Genomic DNA, 20,668 nt, shown 5'->3' with positions numbered 1-20,668 from the left:
ATGGGGCAGCATAGTCGGCAGTGAGTGGGGGCCAGGAAAACACCTAGAGTGGCCATTTTAATGTCAAAACCATCCATTCTTCTTAATGAAGCTTGTCAAGCGTAATTTACCTTATAATAATTGGAAGGCATTTGAAATTGGGGGTCATTTGGCTAAAGTTGTGGGGGGTAGGGCTGGTTCAAGTAATTAGTGGGCCCAGGAAATCTGGACCACGTCACGGCAGTGGAGCAGGGAGAGGTAAGTATTTCAACTTTGCAAGTGCTGTGAACCTGAGCAAGCAGGGGGGGCCCACTCGTTGGCATTGGCACTGGCACAGGGCCCCTCAAAGTACAGCGGTGTGTTTGCACGGCGGGGGCGCCTCCCACCGGCAGCAACACTTTTGCGTACTATGAGAGGCCCTGTGCCAGTGACGTCGCCAACTAGTATTCCTCCCCCCACCTGATGAAGGAACCTGCACTTTCATCTGCACCTTCCTCTTTGTCCCCGTGTAAGGTGGTATGGTATGCGGGAAGAGCAACCTGACTTTCAGCAGGGTCACAATGTTGTTGTGTAGCGTGCACGGGGAATGTTGCGTTATGGGTCAATGTACCAGCAGACTCATCTATCACTGGCTGGGCAATGGGCACGATGAAGTGGAAACACAGATATAGGCCCAAAGAAGAAAGTGGGCTAAATGCAGTTCAAAATTGGTAACACAGGAATAACCAGGGGGCATTGCAGTGGAGGACAACTGGAATGAGAGGCTGACACAGAAAGTAGGGCCAAATCAGTAAGTAGTCGAAATGCAGTTCAAAATTGGCAACCGTAGTAAACAGGCGGCACAGCTTTGTTCAGTGGAGGAGAACAGCAAGGAGTGGCAGACACCGATAGTAGGCCCCAAACCAACTAGTACGCCAAATGCAGTTGTTCCATTTAACCACAATTTAATGAGAGCCTGAAGATAGAAGCTCAGGAAAGGCAACCTGGGGAACACCTTGGAGTGTAACACACCATCTCTCTCCACCCCATACCCATTTTGTATGGCCTAATGCAGTGTACTTTTCTACAACTACTAAACGAGAGTCGGAAGACCGAAGCAATGGCAAGGAAACCTGGGGAACACCTTAGAGTGTAACACACCCTCTCTCTACACCCCATACCCAATTTGAAGGTCTAATGCAGTGTAGTTTCCAAGAACTACTAAACGAGAGCCGGAAGATCGAAGCTCAGGAAAGGCAACCTGGGGAACACCTTGGAGTGTAACACACCCTCTCGCTACACCCCATACCCAATTTGAAGGCCTAATGCAGCGTAGTTTCCAACAACTACTAAACGAGAGCCGGAAGATCGAAGCTCAGGAAAGGCAACCTGGGGAACACCTTGGAGTGTAACAAACCCTCTCTCTACACCCCATACCCAATTTGTAGGCCTAATGCAGCGTAGTTTCCGACAACTACTAAACGAGAGCATGAAGATCGAAGCTCAGGAAAGGCAACCTGGGGAACACCTTGGAGTGTAACACACCCTCTCTCTACACCCCATACCCAATTTGTAGGCCTAATGCAGCGTAGTTTCCGACAACTACTAAACGAGAGCCGGAATATCGAAGCTCAGGAAAGGCAACCTGGGGAACACCTTGGAGTGTAACACACCCTCTCTCTACACCCCATACCCAATTTGTAGGCCTAATGCAGCGTAGTTTCCGACAACTACTAAACGAGAGCCGGAATATCGAAGCTCAGGAAAGGCAACCTGGGGAACACCTTGGAGTGTAACACACCCTCTCTCTACACCCCATACCCAATTTGAAGGCCTAATGCAGTGTAGTTTCCAAGAACTACTAAACGAGAGCCGGAAGATCGAAGCTCAGGAAAGGCAACCTGGGGAACACCTTGGAGTGTAACAAACCCTCTCTCTACACCCCATACCCAATTTGTAGGCCTAATGCAGCGTAGTTTCCGACAACTACTAAACGAGAGCCGGAATATCGAAGCTCAGGAAAGGCAACCTGGGGAACACCTTGGAGTGTAACACACCCTCTCTCTACACCCCATACCCAATTTGAAGGCCTAATGCAGTGTAGTTTCCAAGAACTACTAAACGAGAGCCGGAAGATCGAAGCTCAGGAAAGGCAACCTGGGGAACACCTTGGAGTGTAACACACCCTCTCGCTACACCCCATACCCAATTTGAAGGCCTAATGCAGCGTAGTTTCCAACAACTACTAAACGAGAGCCGGAAGATCGAAGCTCAGGAAAGGCAACCTGGGGAACACCTTGGAGTGGAACACACCATCTCTCTACACCCCATACCCAATTTGAAGGCCTAATGCAGAGTAGTTTCCAAGAACTACTAAACGAGAGCCGGAAGATCGAAGCTCAGGAAAGGCAACCTGGGGAACACCTTGGAGTGTAACACAACGTCTCTCTACACGACGGAAGGGCTGATTCTTAGGAAGGAAGGCTGTTGGAAATAAGCATTGCGCGTCCGAGGGTGATTATATTCTTATTAGGTATATACTCACCCTCGGACGCGCCCTGCTTCTTTATTTGGAATGAATGTTTATTTGCAATGTGGTGTTGACTTTCTCTATTATTTTGGTAATTAATGATTTTATTATTTTCATTATTTTGCATCTTCTCGGCAATAATATAAAGAAGACGCGACAGGACAACACTCGGTGGATGCCATATGTGTGTTTTCAATTTAAAAAAACTTTCAGTTAACTACTTGCAGGAGAAAGTAATTGTAGCTGGTGGCCATTTTTAGTACTGTACCAGATTTTAGTTGTGTGTTTGTTTTTAATGTTAAAATGTCTGCATTTGATATCTCACCAGTATTTTCTTTTTTATAAGCAAAATACTTATTTTTATATTTTCTGATGTTGGTTCCAGGGGTACACGGCCAGCAGTGCCCTGGTCAGTGTAGTAGTAGTTGAAAGAATGGACCGCAGACAGGCATCGAAGGCCTAAAATAATAACACATGGCTGTAGGCAATTTTAAATTGGTTCCAGGGGTACACGGACAGCAGTGGTGTGGTCAGTGGAGGCCTAGTGGAAGGAGTGACCGCAGACAGGCATCGAAGGCCTAAAATAATAACACATGGCTGTAGGCAATTTTAAATTGGTTCCAGGGGTACACGGGCAGCAGTGACCTGGTCAGTGTAGTAGTAGTTGAAAGAATGGACCGCAGACAGGCATCGAAGGCCTAAAATAAAAAAATTGGGCTGGCTGTAGGCAATTTTAAATTGGTTCCAGGGGTACACGGACAGCAGTGGTGTGGTCAGTGGAGGCCTAGTGGAAGGAGTGACCGCAGACAGGCATCGAAGGCCTAAAATAATAACACATGGCTGTAGGCAATTTTAAATTGGTTCCAGGGGTACACGGGCAGCAGTGACCTGGTCAGTGTAGTAGTAGTTGAAAAAATGGACCGCAGACAGGCATCGAATGCCTAAAATAATAACACATGGCTGTAGGCAATTTTAAATTGGTTCCAGGGGTACACGGACAGCAGTGGTGTGGTCAGTGGAGGCCTAGTGGAAGGAGTGACCGCAGACAGGCATCGAAGGCCTAAAATAATAACACATGGCTGTAGGCAATTTTAAAATGGTTCCAGGGGTACACGGGCAGCAGTGACCTGGTCAGTGTAGTAGTAGTTGAAAAAATGGACCGCAGACAGGCATCGAATGCCTAAAATAATAACACATGGCTGTAGGCAATTTTAAATTGGTTCCAGGGGTACACGGACAGCAGTGGTGTGGTCAGTGGAGGCCTAGTGGAAGGAGTGACCGCAGACAGGCATCGAAGGCCTAAAATAATAACACATGGCTGTAGGCAATTTTAAATTGGTTCCAGGGGTACACGGGCAGCAGTGACCTGGTCAGTGTAGTAGTAGTTGAAAAAATGGACCGCAGACAGGCATCGAATGCCTAAAATAATAACACATGGCTGTAGGCAATTTTAAATTGGTTCCCGGGGTACACGGGCAGCAGTGACCTGGTCAGTGTAGTAGTAGTTGAAAAAATGGACCGCAGACAGGCATCGAATGCCTAAAATAATAACACATGGCTGTAGGCAATTTTAAATTGGTTCCAGGGGTACACGGGCAGCAGTGACCTGGTCAGTGTAGTAGTAGTTGAAAGAATGGACCGCAGACAGGCATCGAAGGCCTAAAATAAAAAAATTGGGCTGGCTGTAGGCAATTTTAAATTGGTTCCAGGGGTACACGGACAGCAGTGGTGTGGTCAGTGGAGGCCTAGTGGAAGGAGTGACCGCAGACAGGCATCGAAGGCCTAAAATAATAACACATGGCTGTAGGCAATTTTAAATTGGTTCCAGGGGTACACGGGCAGCAGTGACCTGGTCAGTGTAGTAGTAGTTGAAAAAATGGACCGCAGACAGGCATCGAATGCCTAAAATAATAACACATGGCTGTAGGCAATTTTAAATTGGTTCCAGGGGTACACGGACAGCAGTGGTGTGGTCAGTGGAGGCCTAGTGGAAGGAGTGACCGCAGACAGGCATCGAAGGCCTAAAATAATAACACATGGCTGTAGGCAATTTTAAATTGGTTCCAGGGGTACACGGGCAGCAGTGACCTGGTCAGTGTAGTAGTAGTTGAAAAAATGGACCGCAGACAGGCATCGAATGCCTAAAATAATAACACATGGCTGTAGGCAATTTTAAATTGGTTCCCGGGGTACACGGGCAGCAGTGACCTGGTCAGTGTAGTAGTAGTTGAAAAAATGGACCGCAGACAGGCATCGAATGCCTAAAATAATAACACATGGCTGTAGGCAATTTTAAATTGGTTCCAGGGGTACACGGGCAGCAGTGACCTGGTCAGTGTAGTAGTAGTTGAAAGAATGGACCGCAGACAGGCATCGAATGCCTAAAATAATAACACATGGCTGTAGGCAATTTTAAATTGGTTCCCGGGGTACACGGGCAGCAGTGACCTGGTCAGTGTAGTAGTAGTTGAAAAAATGGACCGCAGACAGGCATCGAATGCCTAAAATAATAACACATGGCTGTAGGCAATTTTAAATTGGTTCCAGGGGTACACGGACAGCAGTGGTGTGGTCAGTGGAGGCCTAGTGGAAGGAGTGACCGCAGACAGGCATCGAAGGCCTAAAATAATAACACATGGCTGTAGGCAATTTTAAATTGGTTCCAGGGGTACACGGGCAGCAGTGACCTGGTCAGTGTAGTAGTAGTTGAAAAAATGGACCGCAGACAGGCATCGAATGCCTAAAATAATAACACATGGCTGTAGGCAATTTTAAATTGGTTCCCGGGGTACACGGGCAGCAGTGACCTGGTCAGTGTAGTAGTAGTTGAAAAAATGGACCGCAGACAGGCATCGAATGCCTAAAATAATAACACATGGCTGTAGGCAATTTTAAATTGGTTCCAGGGGTACACGGGCAGCAGTGACCTGGTCAGTGTAGTAGTAGTTGAAAGAATGGACCGCAGACAGGCATCGAAGGCCTAAAATAAAAAAATTGGGCTGGCTGTAGGCAATTTTAAATTGGTTCCAGGGGTACACGGACAGCAGTGGTGTGGTCAGTGGAGGCCTAGTGGAAGGAGTGACCGCAGACAGGCATCGAAGGCCTAACATAACAAAAATGTCAAAACAATGGTATTGTCAGTGCCAGGCATTGAAGGATGTCAGCGGCTAGACTACACATTGGTGAAGCTGTGAGAGATAATTTTGCTAGTGGTAGAGCACTGTTTGAGCTGGGGGGGGGAACTGTCTTGTGGCCGGCGGTACAGGCACAGGGCCCCTCATATTACAACGGTGTGTCTGACGTTGGGTGCGCACCACCACCGCCAGAGACACTTTATTGTACTATGAGGGACCCAGTGGCAGTGCCGTCGACCAAAAGCGGCCACACCCACCTCTTCAGACAAACAGCACTCTCAAGGGTCCAAGCGCAAAGTGGCGATAGCACGGCCCCGTGTGGGGAGTTTGGCCATTTCGTGAGGTGGAAACATGTCGTATGCTGGACAATCAGGTGAAGAAAATTACGAGATTGGAAAAGTCATTCAGAATAGTCCACAGGCAAGACCTTTTCATAGGAAAGCTAGGTGTCAGCCGGGCAGGGTGGGGCAAAAGATTTTGAAATCCAGTTGTGGTTCATTTTAATGAAGGTTAGATCATCTACATTTTGGGTAGCCAGACGAGTCCTTTTTTCTGTTAGTATTGAACCTGCAGCACTGAATACTCTTTCTGATAGGACACTAGCTGCCGGGCAAGCAAGCTCCTGCAATGCATATTCTGCCAATTCTGGCCAGGTGTCTAATTTGGATGCCCAGTAATCAAATGGGAATGACGGTTGAGGGAGAACGTCGATAAGGGATGAAAAATAGTTTGTAACCATACTGGACAAATGTTGTCTCCTGTCACTTTGAATTGATGCTGCAGTACCTGTCCTGTCTGCGGTCATAGAAAAATCACTCCACAACCTGGTCAGAAAACCCCTCTGTCCAACGCCACTTCTGATTTCTGCCCCTCTAACACCTCTGGTCTGCTGGCCCCTGGAGCTCGTGTGAGAACGATCACGGGCGCTGTGTGCAGGGAATGCCAGAAGCAAACGGTCAACAAGAGTTGATTGTTTTGTTGCTAATATTAGTTCCAAGTTCTCATGTGGCATAATATTTTGCAATTTGCCTTTATAGCGAGGATCAAGGAGGCAGGCCAACCAGTAATCGTCATCGTTCATCATTTTTGTAATGCGTGTGTCCCTTTTGAGGATACGCAAGGCATAATCCGCCATGTGGGCCAAAGTTCCCGTTGTCAAATCTGCGGTTGTGCTTGGTTGAGGGGCAGTTGCAGGCAAATCTACGTCACTTGTGTCCCTCAAAAAACCAGAACCCGGCCTTGCCACGCCACCAATTTCCCGTGCCCCCGGGAAAGCTTCCTCATTAAAAATATACTCATCCCCATCATCCTCCTCATCCTCCACCTCCTCTTCGCCCGGTACCTCGTCATGTACACTGCCCTGACCAGACAATCGCTGACTGTCATCAAGGCTTTCCTCTTCCTCTGGTGCAGACGCCTGATCCTTTATGTGCGTCAAACTTTGCATCAGCAGACGCATTAGGGGGATGCTCATGCTTATTATGGCGTTGTCTGCACTAACCAGCCGTGTGCATTCCTCAAAACACTGAAGGACTTGACACATGTCTTGAATCTTCGACCACTGCACACCTGACAACTCCATGTCTGCCATCCTACTGCCTGCCCGTGTATGTGTATCCTCCCACAAAAACATAACAGCCCGCCTCTGTTCGCACAGTCTCTGAAGCATGTGCAGTGTTGAGTTCCACCTTGTTGCAACGTCTATGATTAGGCGATGCTGGGGAAGGTTCAAAGAACGCTGATAGGTCTGCATACGGCTGGAGTGTACAGGCGAACGGCGGATATGTGCGCAAAGTCCACGCACTTTGAGGAGCAGGTCGGATAACCCCGGATAACTTTTCAGGAAGCACTGCACCACCAGGTTTAAGGTGTGAGCCAGGCAAGGAATGTGTTTCAGTTGGGAAAGGGAGATGGCAGCCATGAAATTCCTTCCGTTATCACTCACTACCTTGCCTGCCTCAAGATCTACAGTGCCCAGCCACGACTGCGTTTCTTGCTGCAAGAACTCGGACAGAACTTCCGCGGTGTGTCTATTGTCGCCCAAACACTTCATAGCCAATACAGCCTGCTGACGTATGCCAGTAGCTGCCCCATAATGGGAGACCTGGTGTGCAACAGTGGCAGGTGCGGATGGAGTGTTTGTGCGACTGCGGTCTGTGGACGAGCTCTTGCTTCTGCAGGAGGACGAGGAGGAGGAGGAGGAGGGGGTGCGAACGGCTACAGACAACTGTTTACTAGACCGTGGGCTAGGCAGAACTGTCCCAAACTTGCTGTCCCCTGTGGACCCTGAATCCACCACATTTACCCAGTGTGCCGTGATGGACACGTAACGTCCCTGGCCATGCCTACTGGTCCATGCATCTGTTGTCAGGTGCACCTTTGTGCTCACAGATTGCCTGAGTGCATGGACGATGCGCTCTTTAACATGCTGGTGGAGGGCTGGGATGGCTTTTCTGGAAAAAAAGTGTCGACTGGGTAGCTCGTAGCGTGGTACAGCGTAGTCCATCAGGTCTTTGAAAGCTTCGCTTTCAACTAACCGGTAGGGCATCATCTCTAACGAGATTAGTCTAGCTATGTGGGCGTTCAAACCCTGTGTACGCGGATGCGAGGCTAAGTATTTCCTTTTTCTAACCATAGTCTCATGTAGGGTGAGCTGGACTGGAGAGCTGGAGATCGTGGAACTAGCGGGGGTGCCGGTGGACATGGCAGACTGAGAGACGGTGGGAGATGGTATTGTTGCCACCGGTGCCCTAGATGCAGTGTTTCCTACTACGAAACTGGTGATTCCCTGACCCTGACTGCTTTGGCCTGGCAAAGATACCTGCACAGATACAGCAGGTGGTGCGCTAAATGGTGGTCCTACACTGCCGGAAGGGATGTTGCGTTGATGACTAGCTTCATTGGCCGAGGGTGCAACAACCTTAAGGGACGTTTGGTAGTTAGTCCAAGCTTTCAAATGCATGGTGGTTAAATGTCTATGCATGCAACTAGTATTGAGACTTTTCAGATTCTGACCTCTGCTTAAGGAAGTAGAACATTTTTGACAGATGACTTTGCGCTGATCAATTGGATGTTGTTTAAAAAAATGCCAGACTGCACTCTTTCTAGCATCGGATACCTTTTCAGGCATTGCAGACTGAGCTTTAACCGGATGGCCACGCTGTCCTCCACCAGGTTTTGGCTTTGCCACGCGTTTTGGGCAAGATACGGGCCCGGCAGATGGAACCTGTGGCGATGTTGATGCCTGCTGCGGCCCCTCCTCCTCCTCTGCTTCAGAACTGCTGCCGCCTGCACCCTGTTCCCCCAATGGCTGCCAATCGGGGTCAAGAACTGGGTCATCTAATAACTCTTCTTGTACCTCCTGCGCAACTTCGTCTGTGTCACCGTGTCGTTCGGTGGTATAGCGTTCGTGATGGGGCAACATAGTCTCATCAGGGTCTGATTCTTGATCAGCACCCTGCGAGGGCAATGTTGTGGTCTGAGTCAAAGGACCAGCATAGTAGTCTGGCTGTGGCTGTGCGTCAGTGCACTCCATGTCAGATTCAATTTGTAATGGGCATGGACTGTTAACTGCTTCACTTTCTAAGCCAGGGACGGTATGTGTAAAGAGCTCCATGGAGTAACCCGTTGTGTCGCCTGCTGCATTCTTCTCTGTTGTTGTTTTTGCTGAAGAGGACAAGGAAGTGACTTGTCCCTGACCGTGAACATCCACTAACGACGCGCTGCTTTTACTTTTACCAGTTTCACGAGATGAGGCAAAAGAGCTAGAGGCTGAGTCAGCAAGATAAGCCAAAACTTGCTCTTGCTGCTCCGGCTTTAAAAGCGGTTTTCCTAATCCCAGAAAAGGGAGCGTTCGAGGCCTTGTGTAGCCGGACGACGAACCTGGCTCCACAGCTCCAGACTTAGGTGCAATATTTTTTCCCCCACGACCACCTGATGCTCCACCACTACCACTACCCTCATTACCAGCTGACAATGAACGCCCCCGGCCACGACCTCTTCCACTAGACTTCCTCATTGTTTTAAAAACGTAACCAAACTAACGTTATTTGTTGCAGTCACACAACTTACACGGTGAGCTATAACTTCAGTATGATTTAGCTACCCCTTTACAGGTTGGTGAGACCACAGCGAAAATCAGGCCCAATGTTACACACTCTTTTTTTGGTGGCTGCAAATTAGAGAGATGCCCCACACGCAGGACTGTCACTGAAGCACAAATGTTAATATTAATGTCACACTATTATTTTTTTTTTATTTTTATTTTTTTCAGGAACACTTTAGAAACCCCCCCAAAAAAAAAAAATAGATTTTTGCAGGGAGAATTTAGAAAACAAATGTAACAAACTATATGCTTTCTATGGGCCACTGAGTGAGAGATGACGCACACAGGAATCAGGAGTGGCACACAAGCCCAGAGGCCAATATTTTATTACCAATGATTGATGGAGTTATTTTCTCTGGTAGATTTTGGAACCCAAATCAAGGAAAAAAAATGTAGGCTTTCTATGGACCACAATTGGAGAGAGAGAGAGAGAGAGATGGCACACCCAGGAGTCAAGACTGGCACACAAGCAGAAAGGCCAATATTAATCTCCCACTGTTTTTTTTTTTTTTTTTTTTCAGGGAGACTTTAGAAAAAAAAATAATAAAAAAAATATGATTTTATCAGGAAGAATTTAGAAACCAAATAAAATAAAATGATTTTTTCAGGGAGAATTTATAAAACAAATAAAAACAAAAATAGGCGTTCTATGGCCCACTGACTGAGAGATGACGCACACAGGAGTCAGGAGTGGCACACAAACCCAGAGGCCAATATTTTTCTACCAATGATTGATGGAGTTATTTTCTCTGGTAGATTTTGGAACCCAAATCAAGGAAAAAAAATGTAGGCTTTCTATGGACCACAATTGGAGAGAGAGAGAGAGAGAGATGGCACACCCAGGAGTCAAGACTGGCACACAAGCAGAAAGGCCAATATTAATCTCCCACTGTTTTTTTTTTTTTTTTTTTTTTTTTTTTTTTTTCAGGGAGACTTTAGAAAAAAAAATAATAAAAAAAATATGATTTTATCAGGAAGAATTTAGAAACCAAATAAAATAAAATGATTTTTTCAGGGAGAATTTATAAAACAAATAAAAACAAAAATAGGCGTTCTATGGCCCACTGACTGAGAGATGACGCACACAGGAGTCAGGAGTGGCACACAAACCCAGAGGCCAATATTTTTCTACCAATGATTGATGTAGTTATTTTCTCTGGTAGATTTTAGAACCCAAATCAAGGAAAAAAAATATAGGCTTTCTATGGACCACAATTGGAGAGAGAGAGAGAGAGAGAGAGAGAGATGGCACACCCAGGAGTCAAGACTGGCACACAAGCAGAAAGGCCAATATTAATCTCCCACTGTTTTTTTGGTTGTTTTTTTTTTTTTTTTTTCAGGGAGACTTTAGAAATAAAAATAATAAAAAAAATATGATTTTATCAGGAAGAATTTAGAAACCAAATAAAATAAAATGATTTTTTCAGGGAGAATTTAGAAAACAAATAAAACCAAAAATAGGCGTTCTATGGCCCACTGACTGAGAGAGAGAGAGAGAGATGGAACGCTTAGTACTGGCACACAAGCCCAAAGGGCAATATTAATCTCCCTTTTTTTTCCAGGGAGAATTTCTAAAACCCCAAAAAAAAATAAAATAGGCTTTCTATGGCCCACTATTTGTGAGAGAGATGGGACGCTCAGGACTGGCACAGATGGCACGCTCAGGACTGGCACACAAGCCCAGAGGCCAATATTAATCTCCCTTTTTTTCTGGGAGAATTTATAAAACCAAAAAAATATTTAAATAGGCTTTCTATGGCCCACTATTTGTGAGAGAGATGGCACGCTCAGGACTGGCACAGATGGCACGCTCACAACTGGCACACAAGCCCAGAGGCCAATATTAATCTCCCTTTTTTCAGGGAAAATTGATAAAACAAAAAAAAAAATTAAATAGGCTTTCTATGGCCCACTATTTGTGAGAGAGATGGCACGCTCAGGGCTGGCACAGATGGCACGCTCAGGACTGGCACACAAGCCCAGAGGCCAATATTAATCTCCCTTTTTTTCAGGGAGAATTTATAAAACCCCCAAAAAAAATAAAATAGGCTTTCTATGGCCCACTATTTGTGAGAGAGATGGGACGCTCAGGACTGGCACAGATGGCACGCTCAGGACTGGCACAGAAGCCCAGAGGCCAATATTAATCTCCCTTTTTTTCTGGGAGAATTTATAAAACCAAAAAAATATTTAAATAGGCTTTCTATGGCCCACTATTTGTGAGAGAGATGGCACGCTCAGGACTGGCACAGATGGCACGCTCACAACTGGCACACAAGCCCAGAGGCCAATATTAATCTCCCTTTTTTCAGGGAAAATTGATAAAACAAAAAAAAAAATTAAATAGGCTTTCTATGGCCCACTATTTGTGAGAGAGATGGCACGCTCAGGGCTGGCACAGATGGCACGCTCAGGACTGGCACACAAGCCCAGAGGCCAATATTAATCTCCCTTTTTTTCAGGGAGAATTTATAAAACCCCCAAAAAAAATAAAATAGGCTTTCTATGGCCCACTATTTGTGAGAGAGATGGGACGCTCAGGACTGGCACAGATGGCACGCTCAGGACTGGCACAGAAGCCCAGAGGCCAATATTAATCTCCCTTTTTTTCTGGGAGAATTTATAAAACCAAAAAAATATTTAAATAGGCTTTCTATGGCCCACTATTTGTGAGAGAGATGGCACGCTCAGGACTGGCACAGATGGCACGCTCACAACTGGCACACAAGCCCAGAGGCCAATATTAATCTCCCTTTTTTCAGGGAGAATTTCTAAAACCCAAAAAAAAAATAAAATAGGCTTTCTATGGCCCACTATTTGTGAGAGAGATGGGACGCTCAGGACTGGCACAGATGGCACGCTCAGGACTGGCACAGAAGCCCAGAGGCCAATATTAATCTCCCTTTTTTTCTGGGAGAATTTATAAAACCAAAAAAATATTTAAATAGGCTTTCTATGGCCCACTATTTGTGAGAGAGATGGCACGCTCAGGACTGGCACAGATGGCACGCTCACAACTGGCACACAAGCCCAGAGGCCAATATTAATCTCCCTTTTTTCAGGGAAAATTGATAAAACAAAAAAAAAAATTAAATAGGCTTTCTATGGCCCACTATTTGTGAGAGAGATGGCACGCTCAGGGCTGGCACAGATGGCACGCTCAGGACTGGCACACAAGCCCAGAGGCCAATATTAATCTCCCTTTTTTTCAGGGAGAATTTATAAAACCAAAAAAAAAAATAAATAGGCTTTCTATGGCCCACTATTTGTGAGAGAGATGGCACGCCTAGGGCTGGCACAGATGGCACGCTCAGGACTGGCACACAAGCCCAGAGGCCAATATTAATCTCCCTTTTTTTCAGGGAGAATTTATAAAACCCCCAAAAAAATAAAATAGGCTTTCTATGGCCCACTATTTGTGAGAGAGATGGCACACTCAGGACTGGCACACAAGCCCAAAGGCCAATATTAATCTCCCACTGTATTTTTATCAGGGAGAATTTATACACCCCACAAAAAAAAATACAGAAAAATGAAAAGGCTTTCTATGGCCCACTATGTGAGAGAGATGGCACACACAGGGATGGCACTCTAGCAGAAATGCCAAATTGCCAATCTTAATCTCCCACCAAAAAAAAAAAAAAAAAAAAAACAGGGAATGTCCTACAATTACTATCTCCCTGCCTGCAGTAATCTCAGCCAGGTATGGCAGGCAGCTACTATCTCCCTGCCTGCAGTAATCTCAGCCAGGTATGGCAGGCAGCAATAAGGAGTGGACTGATGCACAAATGAAATAAAAAGTGTGGACAAACAAAAAAGATAGCTGTGCAGAAAGGAAGGAACAAGAGGATTTGTGCTTTGAAAAAAGCAGTTGGTTTGCACAGCGGCGTACACACAGCAATGCAGCTATCAGGGAGCCTTCTAGGGCAGCCCAATGAGCTACAGCGCTGAGGGGAAAAAAAAAAAAAAAAAAACTTCCACTGTCCCTGCACACCGAGGGTGGTGTTGGACAGTGCAAATCGCTGCAGCACAAGCGGTTTTGTGGTTAATGGACCCTGCCTAACGCTATCCCTGCTTCTGACAAAGCGGCAGCAACCTCTCCCTAAGCTCAGATCAGCAGCAGTAAGATGGCGGTCGGCGGGAACGCCTCTTTATAGCCCCTGTGACGTCGCAGACAGCAAGCCAATCACTGCAATGCCCTTCTCTAAGATGGTGGGGACCAGGACCTATGTCATCACGCTGCCCACACTCTGCGTTTACCTTCATTGGCTGAGAAATGGCGCTTTTCGCGTCATTGAAACGCGACTTTGGCGCGAAAGTCGCGTACCGCATGGCCGACCCCGCACAGGGGTCGGATCGGGTTTCATGAAACCCCGACTTAGCCAAAAGTCGGCGACTTTTGAAAATGTTCGACCCGTTTCGCTCAACCCTAGTCATTGTCACTGATTTGATTTATGATTAGCTCAGAGGGCTGGAGATGCAACAGAAACACTCACTCCTGTGATAAAACAGGCAAAGAAATGTTTTACCTCACAGAAAGAATCATCTGTGTTAACATGCTGTTAGTATACTCTTTTCCTTCCCCCTCTGCCCAGGAGATATGGTATGACCAGACCATGTTCCTGTACGGTCAGACACAGCCATTACACAGAACACAGCAGGGGCACATTTATAAGATTATCTCAGGAACATTTTTTAACACATTTAATTGTGGAACTTATTTTTTTTCCAAGATCTATTGATTAAAATATCCTTTGTTAGGGGGACAACCCCTTTAGATATATGTATTTTTGGCTAAAACTCTTCTATTACTATTACTAAACTACTATTTGCCATCTACAATCTCTGCGTTTTTCTGTCTTTTGCTGGCTGAAGAATGAGTTACCGTATATACTCAAGTATAAGCCAACCCGAGTATAAGCCGACCCCCTAATTTTGCCACAAAAAACTGGGAAAACCTAATGACTCAAATATAAGCCTAGGGTGGAAAATGCAGCAGCTACCAGTAAATGTCAAAAGTAAAAATAGATACCAATAAAAGTAAAATTAATTGAGACATCAATAGGTTAAGTGTTTTTGAATATCCATATTGAATCAGGAGCCCCATACAATGCTCCATAAAGTTTATGACGGGCTCCATACGATGCTCCATAGACACATTTGCCCAATATAATGCTGCACAAATGTTGATTATGGCCCCATAAGATGCTCCATACAGACAGTTGCCCCATATAATGCTCCACAAACATTAATTATGGCCCCATAAGATGCTCCATAAAGATATTTGACCCTATAGTGCTACACAAACGTTATGGCCCCATAAGATGCTCCATGCAGACATTTGCCCCATATAGTGCTGCACAAGCGTTATGGCCCCATAAGATGCTCCATACAAACACTTGCCCCATATAGTGCTGCACAAACGTTATGGCCCCATACAGACAATAGTGCCATATAGTGCTGCACAAACGTTATGGCCCCATACAGACACTTGCGCCATATAGTGCTGCACACACATTATGGCCCCATACAGACACTTGCGCCATATAGTGCTGCACAAATGTTATGGTCCCATACAGACACTTGCGCCATATAGTGCTGCACAAACGTTATGGCCCCATACAGACATTTGCCCCATATAGTGCTGCACAAACGTTATGGCCCCATACAGACACTTGCGCCATATAGTGCTGCACAAACGTTATGGCCCCATACAGACACTTGCGCCATATAGTGCTGCACAAACATTATGGCCCCATACAGACACTTGCGCCATATAGTGCTGCACAAACGTTATGGCTCCATACAGACACGTGCCCCATATAGTGCTGCACAAACGTTACGGCCCCATACAGACACTTGCTCCATAAAGTGCTGCACAAACATTATGGCCCCATATAGACACTTGCCCCATATAGTGCTGCACAAACGTTATAGACCCTTAGATGCTCCATACAGAAACTTGCTGTTGCTGCGATTAAAAAAAATCACATACTCACCTCTCTGTCGCTCAGGCCCCCGGCACTTGCAATATTCACCTGATTTCGTTCCGGCACCGCTCCATCTTCATCGTCTTCTGCACTGACGTTCAGGCAGAGGGCGCGCACTAACCACATCACCGCGCCTGAGCGTCACTGCAGAAAAAGCTGAAGACGGAGCGGCGGCTGGAATGAGGAAAGGTGAATATTGCGCAGCACTCCCCTCCCCATTATACTCATCTGCTCCTGGCGCTGTGCAGTCCCTGCTTCCCGGTGACGGCAGCTTCTTCCTGTACTGAGCGGTCACCGTTACCGCTCAATACAGGAAGGAATATGCGGCTCCACCCCTATGGGAGGTGGAGCCACATATTCATTACTATAATGAGCGGTACCATGTGACCGCTCCGTACAGGAAGAAGCTGGGGCAGCGGGAAGCAGGGACCTGCAGGGACCGTGCCGGGAGCAGGTGAGTATAAGTAGCCAGCCCCCGCTCCCCCTCCCCTGCCAACCTCTGGGTATGACTCCAGTATAAGCCGAGAGGGGGACTTTCAGCCCCAAAAATTGGGCTGAAAATCTCGGCTTATACTCGAGTATATATGGTAACTGATAATCTGTCAACATGCTATTTCTTACAGGAGAGCTTCTAAATCTTATATTCCTTTTTCTGACCTCTTCTCAGCTGATGTGTTCATGAGAAGTGACTTTTCCTGGCTGTCCTATGCACTTTGGTCAATCAGTTGACTTCCCCTCGCAACATGAGTCTCAATACAGTATTATTATTCCCCAATTTCCTCTCTTGTGTTATTCTATTACTAAGTACAACTTTCATAATGAGCTATTGAGTTTGTGCAACAGTATAATTCTAACAGGTACACCTTAAATCTGGAATAGCTTTATTATTATTTAGTTGCTACTATATTACTCATCGAAATACTCCTGATGTCACCATCTGACTGAGTATCAATTCAGTAGGAGTTTTGTATTTTGTATGAGATTTTTCTATGTTATTCCACATATGGAAGAAGCACCGACATGTTAGCCTTGGGGATACTATAATCTTAATGTCTGTATGATTGCTTCAATTCACCTGACATGTGTGCAGCAGATAAAGGGAATTTGCTTGCAAACCCCAGGTCACAAAGATCAATGCTCTACACTGTTACAACTTTTTTTCCTTGAAATTTGTCAAAATGAAATACAGTATTGAAAAGATGATGGTAAGTAGTTTTCTGACCCCATTAAAATAAATTGCATTTTTTTGGCTCTAGAAGAAATATTTCATACATTTCTTAGTCTCGGGATTTCTTATCATGCATCATTTATGCTGCTGAACTAGTTCACGTGATAAAAATTCTCATTTAACTAATGCTTAGAGATTTCATAAAGAAAGTTATTTCATCTTAGCTATTGACAAAAGGGAAATTTGTGTGTACCAAAAAGAAACCTAGCAAAACTTTTAGATGTGGTGAGAAAAGATTAAGTAGGCCATTAATAATTACAATAGTGGAGTTGGGACAGTATCAAGCTTCAATACCATATAGATCTACGAATGTCAAATGTGGGATGATCCCTTTTTCCCAAGCAAAATCTATGAAAACGAAGATGGCTTCAGCACCCAGTGATGATCAACTTGCTTTATTATAGCATCGCAAGTACAGAAACAGCAGCAACATTTTGACCCCTAGTATATGTCGGGATCTTAGCTTAGCTTGACAAAGACCCAGACATAAATAAGGAGTCAAAACGTTGCTGCTTTTTCTGTATTTGTGATGCCATAAAAAAGCAAGTTGACTTGACGGTGCTGAAACCACCATATTTGTCCTACACTGCAGATTTACTATTGAGGATTGCCACTAAGGAACAAAAAAAATAATGAAGTAACATATCAAAGTACAAACACAGCACTACGAAGTAATTAAAATATTATTTGTATATAATTATTATACTGTATATATGTATATTCCACAGCCATTTACACATCAGAGTTAATGTATTTTATTAAAAACAATTTACAAAATATTTAAGTATATAGCATAACTATTTACTGTTTTTCAGTCAGTGTTATTAATACCATTGCTATGAGAATCCAGACAGTGGAACTGAGCTGCTGAGCATGTGTGACCATCAGCATAGGAAATAATTTAATTTTTTGTATTATAAGACTCACATTTTTCCTCCAAATTTGGGAGAAAAATGGGTGGGTGCATTTTATAATCCAAAGTGAGATTACCAGGGGAAACGGCGGAGGAGCGGGGTCACAGGAGACTGGGTCGCTGTCTCAGGAGGACAGCGGTGAGTGTGATGCTGTGGTGCCTGGGCTCTCAGAAGATGTCAGCAAAGTTCCATTGATTTCTCTGTGGTGGACTTTGGGAAAATGGCCGTTGTAGACGGTGCATGCACAGATTGAGATCTTGGGAGATGAGATCTTGTTTCCAAAGAGTTCAATCTGCGCATGCGCCACCTCGAGTGTCCATTTGCCGGAAGTCCACCGCAGTGAAATCATTGGGAAAGGGGAGTCAGCTCACCAGCACCAACATCTTCTGAGAGCACAGGCACTGCACCATCACCCTGCTCCTCCTTCTTCCCTCTTGAAGCAGTAACCCTGCCTCCTGTGACTCCATTCATCCACAGCCGCCTCCAGGTAAGCTACCATTAAAAGGGAATAAAAGATGCACCACCATTTTATTTTTTTTAAAAAGTTTTCCTATTTTCCTTCCCAAAATTTGGGGTGCATATTATGGTCCGATGTGTCTTATAATCTGCAAAATACGGTATTAAGTGGCCAATCGAAGACGGAATCTAAAAAACAGCAGAGGGTGCCATTACAAGTATACTGTATATCAAAAACTTCTATGATGTTTTATTAAATGCTTCACTTTAAAAAAAATACGAACATTTTCATTAAGTAATAGAGCAATGTAAGTATAACATCCTATTTTATGGATACACTGTAACTTTGTAAGATAGGAAACTGTAAATGTTCTTGCAAATTATTAATAGCTTGTGCTGTAAAAAACTGATTACAAACGGACTTCACATTGATGACTAGTGAGAAAAAATTGTCCCACTTTTTGAGATGGAACTCTGATCGACATTTTATCCCTAGGTTGAATTTACAAGTTTTGTTTTTCTATTCTGAAATAAGAATAGAAAAATGGAATTTAGGTGGACCCCGCTTACAATCCTAGGGCCTGTATGGATTTTATTAGGGTGTAGATGACTTTATTGAAAAGCAGAACCTACTGGCCAGTAGGTATATGGTATATACATAGATTAGTTGGTGCATCATCGCATGTCATCACTAGAGATGAACAAACTTGTTCAGAAAACATTTGCCAATCTCAAAGTCGGTACGAACATTGCACATTCGGATTCGTGTTTGAATTCCCAAGCATTTTCCTAAAAATCGGCAAAATTCGGCCAAAGTTCGGTAAATGAGTTTCCATTCAGGATGTGTGCACATGGCGGCTCTGATTGTGGGCAATTTTACCACTGGTAAGATTGTTACCGTTGGTCAGAGCGCTGCGGGGTCATGCTGTCACATGTCAACATGACCATGGCAGCTGTGACTGAAACCCGCTGCAAAAAGTGTACCGCAGGTCACAGGCATCGGCTGATGAGAGATTACTATTCCCATCAGCCTATGACTGCTACTGCTGATAAAGTTCCCCAGAGTTCATCAGCTGATAAGCCCTGGTGACCTCGCTGACGGCACCGCTGTGTAAGAAAAGTCTCATGCAGCAGAGGTGCCATAATTGAGATCACAGGGGCATGCTAGCTAATGATCTCCGGTGAAGTTTCTTACCGCAGCTCAGTACTACACACTGCAGGCATGAGTGATTACATGTTCCTGTCAGTGTGCAACCGGCTGCTGGGTAGAGCGGTCGCATCAGCTGATGTGACTGCTCTACAAGTGATCTGAATTGTCTATATATATATATATATATATATATATATAATGTATTTATTTCATTTTTTTAATATTGTACTATAGACAGACAGACCTGTGCTACAAGTTTAGGCAAGTGTGGACAAACTGCTGCAAATTAATACAAATCAACTAAGCTTTCAACCATAGAAGTGTTAATATTTTATTTTTATCAATAAAAAAATGCAAAGTGAATGAACAAAAGATAAATCTGTGTAAAATCTTCCAAGATTTCAGCAATTCTTCTAGGTACACAATAACATAGTTTATGATGGACCATGCCAAGGGGTTGTTCCAGATCAGGGCTCTGTGAGGGCCAAATCACCACTTCTGGGATTCCTTGTTCATTTTTAGGCTGAAAATAATTCTTACTGTCCTTGGCTGTATTTTTGAGTTACTATCTTCATTCAGAATTAATTTGGAGCCAATCAGACACCTCCTTCATGGTATTGCATTATAGATAAATGACTGTCTGTACTTCTCAGCATTGAGGACTCCATTAATTCTGCTTAAATAAAAAATTCCATTAGCTGAAATGCAATGTTGCTTGAGGAAATAAATCATTGTACTACTTTCCAGCCTTTCAGGTACTTATTTCAAATTTTGACTCATCAGTCCTGAATACCTGCTTTCATTTTTTTCTGCTCCCCCGTTTGTTTTTATCAGCATAGCTGAATTCCTTGGTTTTGTTTCCATGTTTGGCTTCTTGACTGCAATTCTTCTATGAAGACCACTTCTGGGTCTCATTGGTAGCTGTTATGATCTGATAGCACTTCTGGACATCTTAGCATAATATGTTTTTCATCCACTGCACTAAGTCTCATTGCCCAACAACTGCATCTACAGTCCTCAACATTGGCCATTCCTTCGTGTTTTTTCAACAAACATTGAAGAGTACATCTTGAAACTCCAGTCTGTTTTGAAATATTTGCCTGTGAGAGAACTTGGGGATGAAATCCTGAGTCTTGTTGCTGTACACAGCCTCGCCATGATGTATGGCCTGTGACATGAAGATGTCTACTAAGGCCTCATCTA

The 20,668-nt window shown here is 44.7% G+C and overlaps 1 protein-coding gene across 5 annotated transcripts in view; it reads right to left on the bottom strand.

Moving 5' to 3' along the window:
* The window catches only part of CPLX1 (complexin 1), a 450,783-nt gene that overhangs the window by 160,234 nt on the left and 269,881 nt on the right, over positions 1-20,668 (bottom strand). The gene's annotated exons all lie outside the window — the stretch shown is intronic.

The sequence above is a fragment of the Ranitomeya imitator genome, chromosome 1, assembly GCF_032444005.1.
Source record: "Ranitomeya imitator isolate aRanImi1 chromosome 1, aRanImi1.pri, whole genome shotgun sequence".
NCBI classification, from domain to species: domain Eukaryota; kingdom Metazoa; phylum Chordata; class Amphibia; order Anura; family Dendrobatidae; genus Ranitomeya; species Ranitomeya imitator.
Note: the sequence above shows the minus strand (reverse complement) of the source record. Positions and strands in the feature narration are given on the sequence as shown.